Here is a 6,000-nt window from a genome sequence, read left to right as displayed (position 1 = left end):
TATTCAGCACGCTTTTGTTATACTTGTTTACTTGTTTGTCTGTTGTGGGCCATGTCTTGTCACCATGGGATAGGGGGGAACGAACTTTCGGTTTCTTTGTATGTCTTCGGCATGTGGACAAATTAACAATAAAGCTGACTTTGACTTAAACAGTTCTACGAATCCTGTTTCATCCACTGAGTGTGTATGTGTGCCACACGTTTTTAGCAATTAAGCCCGTGACTGAAGATGGCGTGTGCGGTAAAGACGTCGGCCCATGATCAAGAAGGTGGTTCACCCCATGTAAGGCTCAGCCATTGCACTACGGTTGTGCTGACCTCTGCAAATTCCCCTACTGTGTGAATCTTGACTGCATTATTTCTGGTAGTGGGGGACTGTGTTCGCGCTCTCCTCTGGTCTTTCTGATGAAAACAAAAATTAAGCGCAGTAGTATGCACATGGAGTTTAAGTCTGCGATGCTGTGACACACTGAACGCTTTTGATTATGTAATTAACTGTACTCTGGAACTGTGTGTCAGGGTTCTCCAGATTATCCTTATCGTATGATTATGTTGGAATGCAGCCTGTAATAAATAACCTAGCTAGATTAGTTTTATGCTCATGTTGGAATGCAACCTGTGATAAATAACCTAGCGTGTCCCATCCTACACAAAGTCGTAAAACACCCCTTGCTATGTTTTGACTAGAGGTCAAGGGCTTTCTCTATTCAGTCCACTCTTACCCCCACCCTGTTTCTCTTAATAAAAATGCTCTTGCAGGAGGCGAGAGTCAGACCTCCATTCGAACATCGCTGTACGCACAGCGACGAATGGACTCTCCACCTGCAGGTGTCTAAAAGGACTTACTCGTCTCCCGTGTGGTTCTTGCAAAATAAGTTGGACTGAGCGAATCTCTAACACTGTGCATTTGCTCGCTAAACTGTATTCACCAAATTAGCAAATGCAAAATAATATGTAATTACCACGTTCCTGACTCGTCATATGATATGAACGTATCAAAACCTTTTTGTCGGCTGTAGGTCTGTCTTTTTAAGAATGCGCCCGATTGTTGTTCCTCATACATCACAAGTATGGATTTCTAGAAAACAACTTTTACTTTCTAAAGTAAAATGACAGAAATATTTTCAAATGTCAAATATCAAACGCCACCAACGCAGTGGAGGTGAATTACACTCCAAACCATGCCAGCAACGTCAAAAGCCTCAATTATTTGCGACACAAGGGAGACATAGAGCATTTCTGAAGTTTGAAAAATCATTTGAGAAATTACGATCGTATTTTGTTTCCCGATTTGTGTTGAATAAAGTTATGAAATTACAAATTTTCAAATAAAACACAGGGATGGGATCATTTCCCGTTCTCTCAGACCAAAAGTACACGTACCAAGACATACAACTGTTTTTACCATCAATAATCAAAATAGACGCCCAATATAATTGGAAGAACGAGCGCCATCAGTGTTCGATCAGATACCTACAAACCTGTGCGCCAACAATGTTTAAAGTAAGTGAGACATTAATAAACACAAAATACTCGTTTAAACATTCTATTTTGCTTGAGTCCTTGTAAGTATACGTAGTAAATCCATCAACTTCTATTGTTTGTATTAGAAGGAATGGTTGCTGCAATTTGAGTGTGAGACCGCCTGTGAATTTAGTGAGACCAGCAGTGGGGTGGCCCGTTTTGACTCAGACTTTCAGATCACTCGTTTCTCTTCAGATCGAATAAATCTTTCGCCTTTTACTAAAGATTTCTGTGGAGAGGAACAATAAAGAGTATACCATTTCCGTGGAGAGGAACAATAAGAGTATATCTCAATTTGTTGATGCTCTGCAAAAGAATACCAATATTGCAACGGATAGCCGCCTATATCATACTCCGTGCAACAATCATACGTTCACATAATTCATACCGGCACGTGTGAACATGTTCACATAAACAGAGAAATTATGCCGAGTGCAGACAGACAATCACGTTTAAAACCTCGTTTATCATCCATCCATTTATCCATCCTATTCCGCTTATCCGGGTTGGGTCGAGGGGGAGACAGCTTTAGGAGGGACTCCCAGGCTTCCCTCTCCCCAGCCACTTCATCCAACTCAACCCGGGGAATCCCAAGGCGTTCCCAGGCCAGCCGAGAGACATAGTCTTTCCAGCACGTCCTGGGTCGCCCGCGAGGTCTCCTACCGGTGGGACATGTCCGGAACACTTCCAAAGGGAGGCGTCCAGGAGGCATCCTGATGAGATGCCTGAGCCACCTCATCTGGCTCCTCTCACCGTAGAAGAGCAGCGGCTCTACTCCGAGTCCCTCCCGGATGACCAACCTTCTCAAGGGAGAGCCCGGACACCCTGCAGAGGAAACTCATTTCGGCCGCTTGTATTCTGGATCTCGTTCTTTTGGTCACGACCCAAAGCTCGTGACCATAGTTGAGGGTAGGAGCGTAGATCGACCGGTAAATTGAGAGCTTTGCCTTTTGTCTCAGCTCTCTCTTCACCACGACGGATTAGTACAGAGTTCGCATTACTGCCGACGCTGCACCAAACCGCCTGTCGATCTCGCGCTCCATCCTGCTCTCACTCGTGAACAAGACCCAAAGATACTTGAACTCCTCCACTTGGGGCAGGATCTCATCCCCGATCCGGAGAGGGCATCCCACCCTTTTCCGACCGAGGACCATGGCCTCGGATTTGGAGGTGCTGACCCTCATCCCGACCACTTCACACTCGGCTGCGAACCACCCCAGTGAGAGCTGGAGATCACGGCTTGAAGAAGCCAACAGCACCACGTCATCTGCAAAAAGCAGAGACGCAATGCTGAGGTCCCAGAACTGGACCCCCTCAACGCCTTGGCTGCGTCTAGAAATTCTGTCCATTATGAACAGAATCGATGACAAAGGGCAGCCTTGGCAGAGTCCAGCCCTCACTGGGAAAGAATCTGACTTACTGCCGGAAATGCGGACCAAACTCTGGCATTGGTGATACAGGGACCAAACCGCCCTTATCAGTTGGCTCAGCACCCCGTACTCCCGAAGCACCCTCCACAAAACTTCCCGAAGGACACGATTGAACCCCTCCTCCAAGTCCACAAAACACATGTGGACAGGTTGGGCGAACTCCCATGCCCCCTCGAGGATCCTGCCCAGGGTGTAGAGCTGGTCCACTGTTCCATGGCCAGGACAAAAGCCACACTGCTCCTCCTTAATCCGAGGTTCGACCTCCCGACAGACCATCATCTCCAGCACCCCTGAATAGACCTTACCAGGGAGGCTGAGGAGTGTGATTCCCCTATAGTTGGAACACAACCTCCGGTCTCCCGTCTTAAAGAGGTGAACCACCACCCCAGTCTGCCAATCCAGAGGCACCGTCCCCGATGTCCACGCAATGCTGTAGAGGCGTGTCAGCCATGATAGTCCCACAACATCCAGAGCCTTTAAAAACTCTGGGCGGATCTCATCCACCCCCGGGGCCATGCCCCAGAGGACTTTTTTGATTACCTCAGTGAGTTCGACCCCAGAGAATTGAGAGTCCACCTCAGAGTCTCCAGGCCCTGTTTCCACAATGGAAGGCGTGTCGGTGGAATTGAGGAGGTCTTCAAAGTACTCTCCCCACCGACTCACGACGTCCCGTGTCGAGGTCAGCAGCACGTCATCTCCAGTGTAAACAGTGTTGACGGTGCACTGGTTCTCCCTCCTGAGACGCCGGATGGTGGACCAGAATTTCCTCGAAGCCGTCCGGAAGTCATTCTCCATGGCCTCGCCAAACTCCTCCCACGCCCAGCTCGGGCTCCTTTTCAGTCAGAGAGGCGATATTCCATGTCCCAAGAGTCAGCTTCTGCAGCCAGGGATCGGTCCGCCAAGGTCCCTGCCTTTTTCCGCCGCCCATTTTGCACTGCACCCGACCCCTTTGGCCCCTCCGGCAGGTGGTGAGCCCATGGGAAGGGGGACCCATGTTTCCTTTTCGGGCTGTGCCCAGCCGGGCCCCGTGGGCGAAGGCCTGGCCACCAGACGCTCGCCTTCGAGCCCCACCTCCACGCCTGGCTCCAGATGTGGGGCCCGGTGACCCGCGTCCGGGCGAGGGAAAACAAAATCCATTTATGTTTTTCTTCATAAGGGGCTTGTGAGAGCCGTGCTTTGTCTGGCCCTTCACCTAGGATCCGTTTGCCATGGATGACCCTACCAGGGGCATGAAGCCCCAGACAACATGGCTGCTAGGATCATTGGGGCGTGCAAACCCCTCCTCCACGGTAAAGTGATGACTAACGAAGGGGCTTCGTTTATCAATGCAGTTTAACTTCTGGTGGGATCCATTTGAATTGGCACATGCCAGTCTATTGTAATTTGGCAAAAAATATTGTTTTTAAATAAAAACCAATAACCAACCCTGTCAATTGCACAAGCACTCCTCTTTACTGTTCACAAGCACAATCACAAGTACAAGTCGTCTTCATCCATAAGCACATGAGTCTTTCCTTGTTAAAACACAGCAGCCCTACAAAAAAAATGTTCCATCAACTTTTAGTGTCTTAATAGACAATGATGGTATTTATTTAAATATTGAAACAAAATATCTACCTCCTTCAATGTTACACGTGAATGCACATACAGAGAGAAGTTTTATTCATTTTGATAAGGCTACATGAAGCAAAATATAAAGGTGAATACACACTGTTTTCGTGCACCATTTTAGCCCAATTCCATCATTTCCTTGTCTGTCTGTGCCTCCTTACCAGCAAATTTCTGGAAGTCCACATGGCGTCTTTGATGGCAGCAAAAGTGAGCCACTGCTTTGTAAAGTCTTCTTGCTTGATTTTCAACGGGCTCACCCCATAGAGTACAAGGTTCAAGATTCAAGATTCAAGAGTTTTTTATTCGCCATGTTTGAGCGTGCCAAACAAGGAATTTGACTTCGGTAAATCACAGCCTCTGTTCAACATTTAGGTGACTAACAACAACATGTGAAAAATGAAAGATATTCTCAAACATCCCCTGATCTTAAACTGATCTTAAACTCCCAAGAGGGCAAGGAAAAACTCATAACTCCAGCTAGGGGAAATGAGAAACCTTGAGAAGAGACCACAGATGGGAGGGTCCCTCTTCTAGGATGACCAGGCTGCAATGGATGCAGAGAGGACACATAGTACAAACAGTGTAAACAAAAAAGGTGTGGAAAGCGGGATGTTATTGCACAGTAATGACTCTGAGACTCTAAGAGTGGTGTGAGTTCATCAGAGTGACAGCCTGGGGGAAGAAGCTGTCTCTGTGTCTGCTGGTTTTAGTGTACAGAGCTCTATAACGGCGTCCGGAGGGGAGTAGTTCAAACAGGCTGCAACCTGGGTGCGAAGGGTCTGTTGAGATGTTGATGTCTGCATTCAACACTTCCCTTGCCGGGAACTGCAGGTCGCCCACAGGTATACGGCAGCCATGAACTACCTGAGCAGGTGCCACACTGACTCCTGGGCGCCACAGGCAGGTCGGGGGCACGTTGAGAGCGCTGATATGCCCCGGGAGTGCATAACGGACCTGACTGGGAGGCCATCATGGGCCACCATCCACGACAGGTCCCAACAAGTTTGTTTCGAGAGGGCGGGGTGGTTGACGTTGTGCCAAACTGTTGTGGGCTTGCCGAATGCGGGTCCGAGCACTGGACAAACCACTTCCCGCTGTACGACAGAGATCATAGATCTGTGACTTGTTAAAATTTCACTATTTTCTTGCTCTAATTTAAAGTTCTTCAAAAACTTTTTGGTGAAGAAATAAGAAGGTGGCGCGTTAAAAGACACAGGAATTCATTGGTCGATGGGTATTAGCTTTAGTTTCCGGAGGTATGTGTCACGTCTCGCCCTGCTCCACTATGTGTCTGTCTTGGTTTCTGTCTGTGTGCTCGCCCCTCCCCTCCTGTGTGCCCATTAACAGTGTGATTGTTCCCACCTGCCTCTCGTTACCTGTCGTGTATAAAAGTCCTGTCTGCCCCTCTCTCCCGGTCGGATCATTGGTTTTGGTCA

The 6,000-nt window shown here is 48.2% G+C and overlaps 1 non-coding gene and 1 pseudogene across 1 annotated transcript; both read left to right on the top strand.

The window, feature by feature from the left end:
• The first annotated feature begins 229 nt into the window (after positions 1-229).
• Positions 230-395, top strand: LOC125981570 (U1 spliceosomal RNA). Its single transcript, XR_007486063.1, has one exon. It is a non-coding gene; the product is annotated as a U1 spliceosomal RNA (small nuclear RNA).
• A 1,305-nt stretch (positions 396-1,700) lies between these two features.
• On the top strand, positions 1,701-1,785 carry LOC125981575 (U5 spliceosomal RNA; annotated as a pseudogene).
• Positions 1,786-6,000: the final 4,215 nt, after the last annotated feature.

The sequence above is a fragment of the Syngnathus scovelli genome, chromosome 14 (genome assembly GCF_024217435.2).
Source record: "Syngnathus scovelli strain Florida chromosome 14, RoL_Ssco_1.2, whole genome shotgun sequence".
NCBI classification, from domain to species: Eukaryota; Metazoa; Chordata; class Actinopteri; order Syngnathiformes; family Syngnathidae; genus Syngnathus; species Syngnathus scovelli.
The sequence above is the reverse complement of the archived record's forward strand: the minus strand, read 5'-3'. Positions and strand labels throughout refer to the sequence as shown.